At 43.3% G+C, this 19,473-nt stretch overlaps 1 pseudogene; it reads left to right on the forward strand.

The window, feature by feature from the left end:
* The first annotated feature begins 6,715 nt into the window (after positions 1 to 6,715).
* LOC107762725 (3-hydroxyisobutyryl-CoA hydrolase-like protein 5) overlaps positions 6,716 to 19,473 on the forward strand; it is a 91,226-nt pseudogene continuing 78,468 nt past the window's right edge.

The raw sequence follows: 19,473 nt of genomic DNA on the forward strand, positions 1-19,473 counted from the left end.
AGCCACCCATCATTCCTTGGCCAGGTCAGTCTTCATGATACGGAAACGCGAGGTCCAACCGTCTGATCCAACCCGACAAGTCGGAAACCGCCTTGGGGAACCAAGCAGCCGTTGCGCAAAGCGACTAAGAAGTCATCATTCTTGGGAAAGGGAAGAAAATTACAAAATGTGGTTAAGGGAGAATCATTTACGCTGTGAGTTCCATCTCTCCGGAAAAGGCATCCTCCGGGCCGGGATGATGTCCAAAGTCCTCACCCAGACGAACTTGCTCATCTATCCTCGGTCCTTTCCCTCGTCGATGCTCGAGAAAAAGGATTTTTTGGATCGATGATGGAGCCTAATCAAGCCTCGGTAAAATCGAGGGCTATACAACCTGATCAAATAGTTGAGGGTAAAAACCTCACCTGCAACCCCTTTGGTCAAATGACGAAGCATCAATACTATCCTCCAGACAACGGGATAGATTTGGCCGTGCGTCACTTGATATTTGTCACAAAAATCAAGGATAACCGAATCTATTTCTGGGAGAAGATTCAGAGGACTCAGCGGGACCCAAGGTGATTGGGTAGGTATACACATAAAGGAAGATGACCTTGTGGTCCGTTATATTTTAATCGGGGCCGGAATTTCCACCTTCACTGCCTCTCCCCATCGACAGTCTGTCTTCACTGTTTCGATGTTGGTCACGACACTAATGTATTGGTATACATGTTCACATTGACCCAGCGTGGATGAAATGGTATCGGCGGTAAAATCTTTTGACATATCAAGCTTAGAGGGAGTACATTGTTCCAAGGTGGGCACCATTTTGGTTTTCTCCTTAGACGACCGAGATGAAGATGTAGCTTCATTTCGCTAGGGAACCGTTCTAGAAGTCCTAGCCAATGCAATGGTGAAGTTCCCTATCAGAAAGCAAGATGGAATAGTGTAAAAGAAGATGAGTATGGACTCGTGGATCTGAAGATGCTACGAAGATGAGGATTATCAAATAGTCGATGTATTTATAGGAACTGCTTGGGCAGTGGAAAGGATGAGCCAATGGCAGTTCGTGGGTTCCCCATTTATCATATTTGATAGTGACCCTTGCACGGTTTTCTAGAACATGGCATTTAATGCTCTTATCGGCTGACATCACGAAAATGATGTCCTTGGAACGACAACTCAAAATCGTTTCATATTACTTTATTCCAAGAAACACGGAGACTATCTGTATACGATAAAATCGGAGGGTCCAATTTTTCATCATTAAGGGGTTTCGGGAAGTCATGTCGAGATCTCGAGGCTATGGGGTTGCGGTCGAGTTCTCTCCCTCGATGTTCATTTACGCTCGACCCAACGACAATGCCGAGGATGGGGAATTCCCAAAGGCGAGCATGTAGCACCGGCAAAGTCTGGTATCATCTCTAGTCGTCCCATCTCCGTATCTTTACAATTAATGCATTATGTACTATGCTATATTTCTCCTCCTATATAAAGGGGATCCCCATCACTTTGTAAGAGGTTGTTGTTGCTCCAACTATTCTACACAAGATCAATAACAACTCTCTCTCTCTCTTTTTTCTCTAACATATTCTCTCGACGCTATCGTTATTGCTTATTACTTTCATACTTGTTCTTCATTTATTGCTTGATATCGGCCATAAAGAGCCTCCTTTAATTATATTCTAACTATTAGTCCCTTCCTGGTTGCCCCGATAGCTCGAGCCCGAGCTCAGGCACCGATCTCGAGGCCCGGACGGCTAGCCCCTCGGTTTGATTATAATTCTGCTTTAGTTCGTAATTCCGCCGTTAAGCTTCACATATCTAGCATCAACTGCTCTAACAACTAGCATAAAAATAGACCACGTATTTTTGCAGTCCCATCAACAAATTTGATTATTATTACCATTTTCACGGTAAACATGAGAAATTAGCCAAGTGAAAAATACTGTTAAGTGAGTTCGATATCGTCTATGTAACTAAAAAGGCTGTCAAAGGACAAACATTGGCAGACCATCTTGCTAAAAATCTTGTGGGAGGAGAATACGAACCCTTGAAAACGTATTTTCCTGATGAAGAAGAGTCATTCGTAGGAGAGGACATTACTGAAGCATACGATGGTTGGAGGATGTTCTTTGATGGAACTGCAAATTTCAAAGGAGTGGGCATTGGAGAGGTTTTGGTATCGAAAACTGGCCAGCATTATCCGGTGTCTGCTAAACTTAGATTTCCCTGCACCAACAACATAGCAGAGTATGAAGCCTGTATACTAGGTCTCAACATAGCAATCGACATGAATATTAAGGAGCTGATGGTAATCGGTAATTCATATCTGCTTGTGCACCAGGTACAAAGAGAATAGGCCACCAAGAATTCCAAGATATTCCCATATCTGCACCGTGTACAAGAATTGAGAAAGAGGTTCACGAAGATGGAATTTCAGCATGTTCCTAGAATTTAGAACGAGTTTGTCGATGCCTTGGCCACCTTGTCATCCATTATACAACATCCAGATAAGAATTTCATTGATTCCATCCCAGTGAGAATCCATAATCAACCGGCTTACTATGCTCATGTCGAGGAAGAGACGGATGGAAAACCTTGGTTCCATGACATCAAGGAGTATTTGTTAAAAGGAGAATATTCGGAGCATGCGAACCATACTCAGAAACGCACACTTCAGAGATTGTCCAATCATTTCTTCAACAGCGGGGGAAACTTCTACAAAAGAACTCCTGATTTGGGATTGCTAAGATGTGACGATGCAAAAGAGGTTTCTATGTTACTTGAGGAGATACATGCCGGGACTTGCGGCCTGTATATGAATGGTTTTGTCTTGGCCAAGAAGATACTTAGGGCCGGTTACTTTTGGATGACTATGGAGACAGATTGCATCCAGTATGTCCGAAAATGCTACCAATCTCAAGTGCATGATGATATGATAAAAGTGACGCCAAATGAGCTCAATGCAACAAGCTCACCTTGGCTATTCGCCGCCTGGGTAATGGATGTCATCGATCCGATTGAGTCCACTGCTTCAAACGGGCATAGGTTTATTCTAGTGGCCATTGACTACTTCATAAAATGGGTAGAGGCCGCATCCTACAAAGTTGTAACCAAGAAAGTCGTCGCAGACTTTGTCAAGGATCATATTGTTTTCCGATTCAGAATTCCCGAGTCCATTGTCACTGATAATGCTACCAATCTCAACAATGATCTGATGAAAGCCATGTGTGAAACTTTCAAAATCAAGCAGAAGAACTCCACAGTGTACAAACCTCTGATGAATGGAGCCATAGAAGCTGCCAAACAAAAACATTAAGAAGATACTAAAGAAAATGGCAGAAAACCACAAACAATGGCACGAGAAGCTACCCTTTGCTTTGTTGGGATACCGCACTACAGTTCGCACATCAACCGGGGCAACTCCCTACATGCTGGTTTATGGTACCGAATATGTCATCCCAACCGAAATAGAGGTTCCTTCTGTTATGCCACTGTTTTCTTGAAATAAAAATTCTAAATGACAAGCTAAACTAACACTAATCTGCTAACCAAATCTCGAACTAAACTATTAGAGACTTGTATACTAGTAGAAGATCCTTGCCTCTTTTTGAACATGGCTTTGTCCATAGCAGCTTCATCTTCTTTTGTTAACATATAAATCTCACCTTAAAGCTTCTAAGCCAACTGATCCAACCAACTGGTGGCTTAACCAACAGGTTATAGCTCATGACCAAATAAGAAAAAATAGAACAGAAAGAGATATTTAAGTGAGGAAATCAGATGGAGGAAGAGAAAAATATTACTTAAAGAACTATAAACAAAAATCTCAACTAAGTGTTTTACTATGAATCAAGGCTATTGATACCAGTTTTAATATCATTTTTCATGCTATTGCAATGCATCCCAAAATACCAAACAAGCTTGACATAAATAAACACACATTGCCCTCAACCATACATACATATTCATGAAGAACTTCAAGTTTAGACAAATATCTTCATTTCATAATGTGAGCATGATTACATACCTAAAGAGGATTCAAGAAAAGAGAATAAATGGTGGTCACTAGAACAGCATTGAAACTCCAAAGAGAAGGAAGCAACAACAACAGAAAACAACCCAGCAAGCCAAATTCAGCCCTTGAAAACTCAGAACTTTTAACCAAAAGAAACCAGAGAGAATGCCTTTCTTTAAGTCATTTTCAACCTTTTTGAAAATAAAAGTTTTTTCTAAAAAGTTCTGAAAACTTGAACTTTTCAGAAGAGGAATGATTCTTTTTGCAGTAAATCCTTACTAAAAAATGTCTATCCAAATCTGTATTTTTCATAAAAATAGAGACTATATATAGGCTGCCTAAGGGGAGAGCATTTTTAGCATATTCCTTATCCTAAAGAATAATAGTACAGTCCTTTTTAACAGCCCTTGGTACGACTATCCTATATTTCAGAATATTTTTAATAGCTAGGACAACTGTACACTTTTCTAGAAATATCTGTATTTTAACCCAAGAAAAACCTCCTTTTTACCCTTTAAGTTGCTACTTATTTCAGGTTCTAACCTAACCTTTCTAATTCAAACGGGTCCTTAAAGTTTCTACATGTTCATTTAAGCCTTAAAAATCTTGAAGAGTCACAGATTAGACTAACAATTCTCTAATGGAAATCAGAGGCAAATTGAATCAAAAGGTATCAAAAGGTTTTGAAATCGAAAACAATTCAAAGATTCGTCAATTAAATCGGCAAGATGGGTGGCAAATCAAGCTCATAGCCACTTTCCCAATCCTCCAAAGCACCTCAAAAGGCCCAACGAACCGCAGACTCAATTTCCCTTTCTTCCCAAATCTCATAACACCCTTCATGGGCGAAAACTTCAACAGAACCTTTTCACCAGCCATGTAGGACACATCTTGAACCTTCTTGTCAGCATAACTCTTTTGCCTCGACTGCGTTGTATGAAACCTCTCCTGAATCACTTTCACCTTCTCCAAAGCATCCTATACCAAGTACGTCCCCAATAGCCTAGCCTCACCCAGCTCGAACCAACCAACTAGAGATCTACACTGCCTCCCATACAAAGCCTCATCTAGAGCCATCTGAATACTCGACTGGTAGCTGTTGTTATAAGCAAACTCTGCAAGCTGTTGAAACTGATCCCATGACCCTCTGAAATCAATGACACAAGCACGCAACATGTCCTCCAATATCTTAATAGTGCACTCAGACTGCCCGTCCATCTGAGGGTGAAAAACTGTGCTTAACTCAACCTGAGTACCCAACTCTCTCTACACGGCCCTCCAAAACTGCAAAGTAAACTGAGTACCTCTATCTGAAATGATGGAAACTGGGACACCATGCAAGCAAACAATCTCTCGGATATAGATCCCTGCCAACCGCTCTGAAGAATAGGTAGTACACATAGGAATGAAGTGCGCAGACTTGGTCAGCCAATCCACAATCACCCAAATAGCATCGAACTTCTTCAAAGTCCGTGGAAGTCCAACAACAAAGTCTATAGTGATCCTCTCCCACTTCTACTCAGGAATAACCATCTACTGGAGCAAGCCACCCTGGCTCTAATGCTCATATTTCACCTGTTGACAATTGAGACACCGGGCTACAAATCCCACAATATCTTTTTTCATTCTTCTCCACTAATAGTGCTACCTCAAATCCTGATACATCTTTGTGGCACCCGGATGAATGGAATACCGCGAGCTATGGGCCTCCTCCAGGATCAACTTTCGAAGCCCATCCACATTGGGCACACAGATCCGGACCTGTATCCTCAATATCCCATCATCGCCAATGGTCACATCTCTGGCATCATCGTGTTGAACTTTGTCTCTAAGGACAAGCAAGTGCGGATCATCATACTGGCGCTCTCTGATGCGATCATATAAGGAAGAATGAGACACCACACAAGCCAATACATAACTGGGCTCCAAAATATCTAACCTTACGAACCGATTGGCCAAGGCCTGAACATCAACGACAATAGGTCTCTCCCTAACTGGAATATATGCCAAACTTCCCATACTCACTGCCTTACGGCTCAAAGCATCGCAACCAAAACAGCCCAGTGGAGAGGAAGTGTCTGGTCATGGGTAGTAGGGTCTAACCGGTTGCACACAAATGTCTCCTAGCCCCTCGCCTCAAAGTTTAGGGTCCTCCGTAGTATTTTGATCCCAACAGTCAACCACTCCGGAACGGTACCTGGGATTGCCAGGTACTGAGCTAACCATGGATGGACCTCCTCGCCCATCTTCAGCTTTGCCATATAAAGAGACTCATCTTCCTCATTGAAACCCAGGTATTCATTGAGCGACTTCCCGTCAAACAACACCTTGAGGTTCCAAACCTTGGTCATTTTGGAACCCTTTACGATGTGGGATACATTACAATAGAACTCTTTGACCAAGTGTTCATTGGCATCCACGCAGTCATCGAAGAAGTGCTCCCAACCCACTCTCGTTCTGAACTGTCTATGCACGTCAAGGTTGTGGGGTAAAAGATCTCTGTCAATAAAACTCTGCTCCGGTATCAATTTTCTCACCGGCCACCACTCCCTAAATTTGTGGTACGCCACTTGGCTCATGAACCTATCCTCCCAAATTTCGGGTTTTCTAGTTCGGGCAACGCCTCCAACCTGAGGCTCACCACCCTCAGCTACCTCCTCATCCCCTTGAACTTCTTACTCACCTCTGTCTGCACCCTCCCTAGATAATGAAGCTATGGGGGAGGTGGAGTATTCACCACTGCCGGCTGCTGAGCCCTTAGACGACTCAGTAGAAACATGCCCTGGTGCTTGGGTAGTGGGTGATGAGGGAGGGGTGTCTCTATGTCTGGCCCTCTCCGGATACGAGATGTATTCTGGGACTGAGTCCGAAGAGATCTCCTAAGAGGGCTCATACTCACTCCCCAACATGTTAATGGATCTGTAAACCACTTTTATGGCCTTCCTCATGTTCTTTATGTTTTAACGAGCCTGGGGAGTGAGTTTAACCATTTTCTGTTTTCCACCCTAGGAAGATTCACCTCTGTCGAGTTGTTTGAAGCCTTTTCCTTTTTGTTTAACCATTGCCTGCAAATATCATTCAATGTATTTGTTAGTATCTATGCATCAGTTGGTAACAACATTACAAAATGAGTTGCAGAACAAGCCAACATAATTGCAGAAAGAGTCCAGTGCGGACTGCACAAAATGGAGTGCGGCTGCACAGGGACCAGCGCGGACCGCATAAAAATGACGGTGGTCCGCACAGAGATGGGCTTTAGACTACCCTTCCTCTGAATTTGACCAGTGCGGCCCGCATAAAAGGGTACCATGGCCGCACTGGGCCAATGCGGACCGCATAATATATAGTGCGACCACACTGACCAAGAGTAATCTTTCTGAAGTTTGTCAACGCGGTCCGCACAAAGTGGTACTGCGGACCGCACTAGGTCACCGCGGATCACACAAAAGTGACTGTGGTCTGCATAGGGTGCCTAGTAGTGGCACTGAGTTAGGGTTCTTAGATTTTGCTTTTAAGTTCAACTTTTGCTAATTTATGTCCCTACATATTTATCCAGTCCATAAAACTCATTAAGTCCTCATGAATCAACATTACAACCAATCTAACCCAGCTAGCAAACTAATTACGGGAGGAACAAGAATTATAAGCTAAGAAAAACTGAAAATAAAATGAAATTGACAGAATTGAAATAAGAGAATGGAAAATTATGTTACCAGTTGTCAGATGAAGTGATGACTGATCGATGTAAGTAGTTAATTACAAGAAGAAGGAAGATGAACAGTGATCTATGCTTCTGAGAGTTAAAATTACGAAAAGGGTAAAAGGGGGTCCCCAGGGTCTATTTATAGAAAAGTCCCTGGGGCCCAGTCTCACCTACTAGTGTGGACCACACAAAATGGACTGCGGTCCGCACTGGGCTGTTATGATCAAGCTTGGCCCAGTATCCCACTGCGGTCCGTACAAAATAGACCGCGGCCATAGTGGTCCACCGCGAACCGCACAAAGTGTAGTGCGGCCACAGTGGCAAACTTCAGAGAGGTATCATTTTGGCCTTCACCAGTGCGGACCGCACAAAGTGTAGTGCAGCCGCACTAGCAACTTCAGAGACTGAACATTTTCTTCACTATGTCTTGCACTGCATCAACACAATCCCTGCAACATCTCACAACTAGTTAGCCCAAAAATCAATCCTATACTACAAAGAAAATCAAAGAAAACAAGAAGAAAAACACATGGGTTGCCTCCCAAGAAGCGCATGATTTAACGTCGCGGCACGATGCATGTTACCACCACATCACTTGAGATGAAGGAGCATCATCACATGGCTGTCATCAAACATTCCAAGATAATGCTTGAACCAGTGCCCATTAACTCTAAAGACTTCACCATTTTTGTTCTTTAGATCAAGAGAACCAAACGGGGTGACAAACACAACTTCAAACAGTCCACTCCATTTGATTTGAGCTTTCCTGGAAACAGACGTAACCAGGAGTTGAACAAGAGAACCAAATCACCTACGTTGAACTCCTTTCCACGAGCATATTTGTCAAGAAGGTACTTCATCTTGTCCTTATACAAGGACGAACTGGAGTAGGCATGGAATCTAAATTCATCAAGTTCATTGAGTTGTTCAACACGAAGATTAGCTGCAACATCCCATTCTAGATTTAACTTCCTCAAAGCCACATGGCCTCGTGCTCTATGGGCAATCGTCACACCTCTTTACAAAATCACCCGCATCTTTGAATAAGGTTGGAAAATAGAATCCACAACTAAGAACTTTCGAGGTAGTCCTCACCCACCGTGATGGCCACCATAGGGTGAAGAATGGCAAGCCTCTAAGATACTCAATTGTTCTTCCTCCGGGACACATCTATGAATCACACCATCCGTACAAATCTTGAACAAGTATGGCTCATCCCAATAGAAATCCAAACTATCCCGCTTGAGCTTCTTCCTTTGGTTAGAAGAGAGCTCATACAGGATTATCCGGTCACAATGTAATTGGAAACATCGGCAAACCATGGCATATCATTCATTGACACCGCAAGGAGTTACTCGTTGGGAAATGAATCATTGATCTCAAGGCCATCACAAAGCCTTCCCTCCTCCTCCAAATGGGATAAGTGGTCCGCCACTTGATTCTCACTACCTTTTCGGTCCACAATTTCTAGATCAAACTCTTGAAGTAGTAACACCCATCTCATCAATATTGCCTTGGAGTCTTTTTTATCATCAAATACCTAAGGGCAGCATGATCGGTGTGCACTATAACTTTGGCCCCCATAAGATATGATTGAAACTTTTCCATTGCAAACACTATAGCCAACAACTCTTTCTCGGTGACTGTATAGTTCCTTTGAGCCTCATTCATGGTCTTGCTTGCGTAGTACACCGAATGAAATATCTTGTTAACCCTTTGACCCAAAACAGCCCTAACCGCAACGTCACTTGCATCATACATGAGCTCGAAAGGCAAGCTCCAATTTGGTGCGGTAATGATCGGGGTAGTGGTCAACTTAAGCTTGAGAAGCTTGAATGCTTGCATACATTCCTCATCAAACATAAACTTTTCATCCTTTTTTAGCAACTTGCACAAGGGGTGTACCACTTTTGAAATTTTTTTTATAAACCTCCGGTAAAAACCCCCGTGCCCAAGAAAACTCCTCACCCTTTGACAGAAATGGGGGGAGGAAGCCCTGAAATCACCTCTATCTTGGCTTTGTCAACTTCAATTCCATGCTTTGAAATTTTGTGACCCAACACTATACCCTCTTCAACCATGAAATAGCATTTTTCCCAATTGAGTACGAGGTTTGTGTCTTCACATCGGGCCAATACTCTATCCAAATTTCTCAAACAATCTTTAAAGGAATCACCAACCACACTGAAATCATCCATGAAGGCCTCTAATATTTCTTCCACCATGTCGGTGAAAATAGCCATCATGCATCTTTGGAATGTCGCCAGAGCATTACACAATCCGAACGGCATCCGAGAGAAAGCAAAGGTTCCATACGGACAAGTAAAGGTGGTCTTCTCTTGGTCCTCCGTGGCAATTAAGATTTTATTATACCCCGAGTACCCATCTAAAAAGCAATAAAAAGCACGCCCCGCGAGACGATCAAGCATTTGGTCAAGGAATGGCAATGGAAAATGTTCCTTTCGGGTCACCTTGTTTAGCTTCCGGTAGTCCATTCAAACCCTCCAACCTGTGACTATCCGAGTAGGAATAAGTTCATTGTTGTCATTGGTCACCACATTCATACCACCCTTCTTCGGTAAACATTGCACCAGAGAAGTCCATGAGCTATCAGAAATAGGGTACACAACCCCGACATCCAACTATTTGATCACTTCTTTCTTCACCACTTCTTGCATAACCTCGTTCAATCTTCTTTTATGCTCCAAGGAAGGCTTTGCATCATCCTCCAAGATAATTTTGTGCATACAAAATGTGGGGCTTATTCCCCGAATGTCAGCTAGAGTCCATCCAATTGCCCTTTTACGCTTTTGAAGCACCGCCAAAGTGGCCTCAACCTGCATGTTAGTAAGGCAAGAACAAAGAATAACTAGCAAAGTAGAGTTTGAGCCCAAATATTCATACTTGAGGTGTGGAGGAAGTGGTTTCAACTCCAACACTAGTGGCTCCTCAATTGATGGTTTTGTTGGTGGAGTCTTCCGGTTTACAAGATCCAAAGACAATTTTCTAGGCTCATAAGAATAAGAGCCCATCCCATGTAAGTCATTCACGCACTCCACTCTACTTGCATCCTCATTGACATCAAGATTTAATAGCACGGCCTCAAGAGGATCCTCCTCGTTGATCATAGCACTGGTATCATCCACAATCACAGTTGTGACAAGGTCTACAAATGAGCACACCTCGGTGTTATTGGGTTTCTTCATAGACTTGCAAACATGGATAACAACCTTTTCATCTCCCACTTAGAAAGTGATCTCACCCGCTTCAACATCAACCAATGCTTTCCCCGTTGCAAGGAAAGGTCTGCCCAAGATTATAGGAACCTCATAGTCTACTTTACAATCCAAAATGACAAAGTCGGCCGGCAAAATGAATTTGTTCACCCGGACAAGCACATCATCAATAATGCCCAAAGGTTGCTTCATCGATCGATCCACCATTTGAAGTCTCATTGAGGTTGGCCTAGGTTGCCCGATACCCAAAGTTTTTCAAACTGAGTAGGGCATTAAATTGATACTAACTCCCAAGTCAGATAGAGCCTTGGCAAAATCCGCACTCCCAATGGTGCAAGGAATGGTGAAAGCATCGGGATCTTCAAGCTTCGGGACCATTGAATGCACTATAGCACTAACTTGGTGAGTCATCTTTATAGTTTCACAATCCATAGAACGCTTCTTTGTAACCAAGTCTTTCATGAATTTTTCATAACTCGGCATTTGTTCAAGTGCCTCCACCAAAGGCACATTAATAGATATGCTCTTCATCATGTCAATGAACTTTTTAAATTGATTATCATTCTTCTACTTTGCGAGCCTTTGAAGATAAGGTGGAGGTGGCTTTGGCAAAGGAGCCTTGGCTTTTGGCACAATCAGCTCCGGCATGTCAATTATGTGTTCCCTAGATGGGTTCACATCATTTTAGGTTTCCACCTTGACTTCTTGAATATAAATCCTCACTTCATTGTTCACATTTTCATTAACCACATCTTCAACTACCAAAGGGACTTCGTCATCTTGCAACTCAACATCATCATCCACGACTTGCTTTTGCTTAGAGGCATTCACATCACCGCCTCTCCCACTTCTTGTTGTGACCGCCATAACATGATTGTTCCCACCATTTGGGTTCACTACCGTATCACTTGGTAGAGCACCCTTCGGGAGAGTATTCAATGACTGAGAGATTTGGCCTAATTGCACCTCCAAGTTTCGGATAGAGGTGTTGTGAGAAGCTAACTGTGCATCAGAATCCGCATTCCTCTTCATCATCTGCTTGAACATCATTTCAATTCTACCCATATCATTACCAGAAGAACTAGGACCTTGAGAAGGGAAATGGAGTGGATTGTTCGGTTGTTGGTACATTGGGGGCCTTTGAAAGCCTTGCCCCCGGTTGCCTTGGTTTCCATTGTTGTTTCACCCGCCTTGATTGTTGTTGTTGCCCCAATTGTTGTTATTTCCATTCCAATTGCCTTGGTTGTTGTTTTGATTACCCCAATTGTTATTTTGGTTGTTGTTGTTGTTCCAATTGCCACCACCTTGTTGTTGATTGCCCCAATTTTCTTGGGGTCGCCATTGTTGGTTTGAAGTGTTGCCTCTATTGCCTTGATAGTTGTTGACATATTGTACCTCTTCACTTTGGTCATCATAACCATCATTTTGACACCCATCATATTCATCAACAAATTGCTCAGAATTTCCTTGATTTTGTTGCCTCTTTTGCCTTCTCTTGTTTACAAGCATACTAACACCCTCCATGGCATTCACTTGGCGAGGATTCTGATCTTGTTGCAACTGCGCCTTAGCCAATTGGTTCATAGTAGAAGTAAGCTCAGCTATTGCTTGCCCGTGGTCGTGCAATTCCTTGTGCAAATGGATAATCGTAGGGTCACCTTGAGGCACATTTGCTCTACTCTGCCATGTTGAAAAAGTGTCCGCCATTTCATCAAGTACTTCACATGCCTCATCATAAGAAAGTTTTATACAATTGCCCCTGACCAGTTGGTTAACAATGCATTGATTTATAGTATTTATGCCCCGGTAGAAGGTTTGTTGGATCATGGCCTCGGTCATATTATTATTTGGGTACTCCTTCACCATCGTTTTATACTGCTCCCAAATCTCATACAAAGGTTTTGTTGGCTTTTGATTGAAGGCTAATATTTCATCTCGAAGTGCCGCCATATGACTAGGAGAGAAGAATTTGGCAATAAACGTATCCGCCAACTCATCCCAAGTTGTGATGGAATGGTTGGGGTCTCTCGAGAGCCAGTCTAATGCCTTCCCCCGAAGTGAGAACGGGAAAAGTCTCAATCTCAGCGCATCGTCGGATACATTTGTTTGCTTGCTCCCCCAACATATATCTACGAACCCCTTGAGATGTTTGTAGGCATTTTGATTTGCAGTGCCCGTGAAGTACCCACGCTGCTCAAGTAAGGTCAACATCACATTGGTTATCTGAAAGTTGCTCGTCCGAATTCTGCGTGGGAAAATAACACTTGCATAACCCTGGTTCAAAAGTACTCTGGGGGCCACTCTTGGAGGTGGCAGAGGAGGGTCTGGAATATTGTCATTTGGATTCGCATTGGCATTGCGGCCTCTACATTGTCATTGAGGTGCAAGAGGCACCTCATCTTGCTCAAGATCATCTACCTCCTCCCTCGCTATCACGTTTCTAAGAGGGTCATTAGCATTGTTTTAAGCCATGTTGGTACCTGAGTAGTGACACAAACAAGTAAGTAACAAATAAGGAAAGAAGAGAGGTCGCAATAGCTTTTACCCGGTTTGTGGGTCGGGATCGATTTCCATAGGGAGTTAGGAAAGAAGTCGAGTATCTATTTAGATTGGGATTGTGTAATTGTTCCAAATATCACTTCCAATCATTTTTGGGTTTTTCTTTAATAATCTACTATTATCAACTACTAATTATAATTGCAACTAGATTATGCTAAGCGAGAATTGCTACAAGTTGTATCTAATGGATAAAAAGGCACTAGGGTAGTGACATCCTCCTAGATGGCCAATTGGCGGGTAATTGAACCTAAGGCACGATTGACATGATTGGGGAATATGCTATAACCATTGCATAATTTTACCCACTCTCACACCTCTCGGTAGAGAGAGTAATTTTGCCCAATTGACTTTCTCAAGACCAATAGGGTAGGCAAATTTGCTCAAGTAACTGGGATTCAAGTCGGGTATTACTCTCTCGAGGTTTAACCCTTAACTAGGACCATCAATTCTCTTGAGTCCATCCCAATTCCTTATTGGGTCCATTTCGGATACTTAGGCTCCCTTTCTCATGAAGAACCCAAGTCAACTTAGCACAAACTAGTGTTTGCAACCACTAATTCAATGATTAAACCATGAAATTGACCCAAATAACAAACACCCATAGTCATTCTAACCTTAAATCACAACACCCATCAATTACCCACACTAGGGTTGAGCCACAACCCTAGCTAATGGGTCTAGCTACTCATGCTTGAAGAGAAAAAACAGAGAAATAGATGAAGATAAAGACATATTAATTAATTGCTAAGGTAAATACAAAGATTCAATGATAAAAACTAAGTAAAAATGGCTAAAATGTCTAAGAAAAGTCTTCTCACGAGCGCAGCTAAGGTCTGATAATATCTGATACCCTAAAAATGGAAAAAGGTTCTATTTGTACTAAATTGGAAAAACTGGACAAAAATGCCCCTGCAGGGTCAGTGCGGACCGCACAAAATGGTGTGCGGCCGCACTAGGCTCTAGACTCTGAAAAATCAACTCTCTGAACCCAGGCTCTGCGGACCGCACAAAATGGAATGCGGCCGTGGAGGAGTCTAGCACGGTCCGCACAAACACGATCGCGGACCGCATAGGCTTGAACCTTGGCACTTGACATTTCTCTGAAGTTTGCTTCTGCGGACCGCATAAAATGGTAGTACAGTCGCGGTGTCTTCAGTGCAGACCGCACAATATGTATTGCGGCCGCACTGCTTTGATGCCTTCAAATCCAGCTCTCTGAATCTCCCTAGTGCGGACCGCACAAAGTGTAGTGCGGCCGCACTAGGCCTATTTGTCCTGAGGTGTCTTGTCTTTGGTACTTGTGTAGGTTTCACTCCTTTTGAGCCGATCTTTGATGTCTCGTCACTTTGTTGATCAAACCTGCAATCAAGCACAACTTATGAGCCTTTTGGGACTATTTTGTAAGAATTTATAATCAAAGCATAAGCAAGAAGGAGCATGAAACACGTCAAAATCCCTAGTTATCACCACCACATTGGCCTTTCCCGGATGATACAGAATAGTGATATCATAATCCTTAAGCAACTCCAACCATCTTCACTGCCTCAAATTAAGATCCTTTTGCTTGAACAAATGCTGAAGATTGCGATGATCAGTGAACACCTCATAAGATATGCCATACAAGTAATGCCTCCAAATCTTCAACGCGTAAACTATGGCAGCCAACTCCAAATCATGAATGGGGTAGTTCTTCTTATGGGGCTTCAACTGACGAGAAGCATAAGCAATAACTCTACCCTCCTACATTAGCACACAACAAATCCCAACTCTCGAAGCATCACAATACACGGTATATGAACCTAAAACTGATGGCAAGACCAACACTAGGGTTGTGGTCAAAGCTGTATTGAGCTTCTGAAAGCTCTCCTCACACTCGTCCGACCATACAAACGAAGCACCCTTCTGAGTCAACTTGGTCAAGGGCGATGCGATAGATGAGAATCGCTAAACAAACCGACGATAATAGCCTGCCAAACCAAGAAAGCTGCGAATCTCTGTGGCTGAGGACGGTCTGGGCCAACTCTGAACTGCCTGTATCTTCTTCGGATCAACCTGAATACCCTCGCTGGACACCTCGTGCCCCAAGAAAGCCACTGAACTGAGCCAAAACTCACACTTGGAGAATTTTGCATAAATCTTCTCCTCTCTCAATCTTTGCAACACAACTCTCAAATGCTCCGCGTGCTCCTCCTGACTACGCGAATATACCAGAATATCATCAATGAAGACTATGACAAACGAGACAAGATAAGACCAGAACACGATGTTTATCAAATGCATGAACACTGCTGGGGCATTGGTCAGCCCAAAAGACATCACCAAGAACTCATAATGACCATATCGAGTCCTAAAAGCCGTCTTAAGAATATCCGAGTCCCTGATCTTCAACTGGTGATAACCTGAACGGAGATCAATCATGGAGAACACTCTCGCTCCCTGAAACTGGTCGAATAAATCATCAATGTGAGGCAAAGGATACTTGTTATTAATTGTTACCTTATTCAATTGCCTATAATCAATTCACATTCTCATTGTGCCATCCTTCTTCTTCATAAACAGAATCGGCGCACCCCAAGGTGACACACTAGGCCGAATGAACCCCTTATCTTGGAGTTCCTAAAGTTGCTCCTTCAATTCCTTCAACTTCGTTGGTGCCATACAATACGACAGAATAGAAATGGGCTGAGTGCCTGGCACCAGGTCAGTACCAAAATCAATATCCCTGTCCGGTGGCATGCTCGACAGGTCTACATAAAACACATCGGGAAAATCCTTCACAACTGGAATAGAATCAATACTGGGAGCCTCAGCTCCGACATCCCTCACAAACGCTAGATATGAAAGACAACCTTTCCCAAATATACGCTGGGTTTTCAAGAAAGAGATCACTCTACTAGGAACATAATCAGTCACACCTCGCCACTTGATCCATGGCATACCCGGCATAGCCAATGTGACTGTCTTAGCGTGACAGTCCAGAATAGCATGACACAGAGATAACCAATCCATGCCTAAAATGACATCAAAATCCACCATGATCAATAACAACAGATCCACTCGGGTCTCCAAAGCCCCAATAGTCACCACATACGACCGGTACACACGATCTATAACAAAGTATCGCCCATCGGGGTAGATACATGAACAAGTAACTCATGGGGCGTACCCAACTAACGAGCAAAGTATGATGACACATAAGAAAAGGTGGAACCGGGATCAAATAATACAGAAGCATCTCTATGGCAGACTGAAACAATACCTGTAATAATAGCATCTGAAGCAATAGTATCGGGTCTGCTTGGGAGTGCATAGAAATGGGCCAGACCGCCCCTTGATCGACCTCCCCCTCTAGGGTGACCCCTGGCTACTGACCTCCACCCTTAGCTGGCTGAGTGGGTGGTGGTGAAGAAACTGGCACTGGAGCCGATGACTGACCCCTCTGCTGGGATGAACTAGCAAAACGAAGAGGACACTGCCTCCATATGTGACCCATATCACCACACTCAAAACAACTCCTAGATGCTGGAGAAGGGAACTGAAAGGAACCCCTTGCACCGGAGTGACTAGCAGATGCACTCGGCATAGAAGAGCCCTGAGCTAATGGAGCACGAGATGAACTCTAAGCTGGAAAGGCATTGAGCATGCCTGAATGGGAGGCCTCTGCCAAGCTGAAACTGACCCCTCGAAGGAGTACCACTGTAACTACCAGATCCTCGAGGCCTCTTGGCCTCCCTCTCCTGGCAACGAACAGACTCAATCTCATGGGCAATATCCACAACCTCCTCGAAAGTAGCACCAATCACCCTCTCCCTGGTCATGAAAATACAAAACTGATAAGTGAGGCCATCAACTAACCTCCTAATCCTCTCTCTATCTGTCGGAACCATCCAAATAGCATGACGAGCTAACTCGGAGAACCTCATATCGTACTGCATCACAGTCATCTCTCCCTGATGCAACTACTCAAACTCTCTATGAAGCTCCTCTCTGCGGGACTGCGACACATACTTCTCTAGAAAGAGAACGGAGAACTGCTGCCAGGTAAGGGGAGCTGCTTTAGCTGCTCTGCCTTTACTACAACCACAGCTGCATCCTCAGCCTCTGGTGGCCACAACTGGTGGTACGGGGGGTCGTCCACCCTGACCGGTAGCGCGCGTCCTCACCATTTGTGAGAGAATAGAATAACAGAAGTTTAGTACTCGGATCAACAAGTTCGCACAACAAGAACTTTTAGAATATGAAGTTTTTCCTAAAGGTTCTGCAGCCTCTTGAGGATAAATACAGACTTCTCCGTATCGATCCACGAAACTCTACTAAACCTGCTCTTGACTCGTGAGACCTATGTAACCTAGGCTCTGATACTAACTTGTCACGACCCTAACCCCGAGCCTGGTCATGATGGCACCTCTCGTGAAGACAAGGCCAGCCAACTAAACCCAATTCACTTGCTAAAGAAGTTAAACAACATGAAAGCAGTCTAAAACATGATTTAATGATAATAAGTAGCGGAAATACAACCCGACGCAGCCCTAACCGGGGTGTCACTAGTCATGAGCATCTATAAGTCATGATACAAGTCTGTTAAGTCTATAAGCTAGTACAAATATCTGAAAAGAGATAGAAATGATAAAGGAGGAGAAACATGGGAATGCGGACGTCAAGCAGCTACCTCGTGGACTCCGATATTTACCAGGAGCTCTCAACTCACACTAGCAGGATCCGCAACACCTGAATCTGCACACAGGGGTCCAGGGAGTAAAGTGAGTACTCCAACTCAATAAGTAACAACATTGTTGCGGCGTGCAACCCGATCCCAAAATATAACAACACTGTTGCGGCATGCAACCCGATCCACATATGTCATTGTTGCGGTGTGCAACCCGATCCACATATAATATTATTGTGGCATGCAACCCAATCCACATATAATATTGTTGCGGCGTGCAACCCGATCCACATATAATATTGTTGCGGCGTGCAACCCGATCCACATATAATATTGTTGCAGCGTGCAACCCCGATCCACATATAATATTGTTGCGGCGTGCAACCCGATCCACATATAATATTAACAACAATCATAACAAGAGTCCCGACAAGGGATCAATAAGGTCTACGCTATCCCGGCAAGGGATTCGATAGCATAGGTAATTACGTCCCGGCAAGGGAGAAACAACTATAACCAAACTTGTTATAACATCTAACTACCTCAGCTATAACCAAACTTGCTACAACACCTAACTAGCTCAGCTATAACCAAACTTGTTACAACACCTAACTACCTCAGCTACAACCAAACTCGTTACAACACCTAACTACCTTAGCTATAACCAAACTTGTTACAACACCTAACTACCTCAACTATAACCAAACTTGTTACAACACCTAACTACCTCAGCTATAACCAAACTCCTCACCCAACACAAAGATTCATCAACCTAAGCATCTATAATATTAATTAAGAGCACAATGCAAGGGAACCACAACTCAACAATAGCCCGGTGAGGGGGCAACATAATGATCTCTTCTCTTTCTTACTTTCACTTCACAATTCACTTCATAGCTTGAGCCAATGCTCTAAAGTTTCAATTATCACTTATACTTTCATAATTCGTTATACATCTGGAGCCAACGCTCCTCAATGTTCATAGGTCACAATTCTTTCCACAGCTTTACTCAACAAATTGAAATCTTCACCAAGGCATGAATAATACAACGAAGTCATAAAAATCACAATATAAGACCCACGGTCATGCTCGATACCAACGTATAGATACTCGTCACCATGCCTATACGTTGTGCTCAACAAGAAACAAATAGCAAATAGGACAAACTCCTAATCCGTCAAGCTAAGGTTAGACCAAACACTTACCTCGATGCCACAAACACAATTCACGTTTCAATTATAGCTTTACTCTATGATTCCACCACTAATTTGCTCGTATCTAGCCACAAGTTACTTAATTACATCAATA

The sequence above is a fragment of the Nicotiana tabacum genome, chromosome 8 (genome assembly GCF_000715075.1).
Source record: "Nicotiana tabacum cultivar K326 chromosome 8, ASM71507v2, whole genome shotgun sequence".
In the NCBI taxonomy this organism is placed as follows: domain Eukaryota; kingdom Viridiplantae; phylum Streptophyta; class Magnoliopsida; order Solanales; family Solanaceae; genus Nicotiana; species Nicotiana tabacum.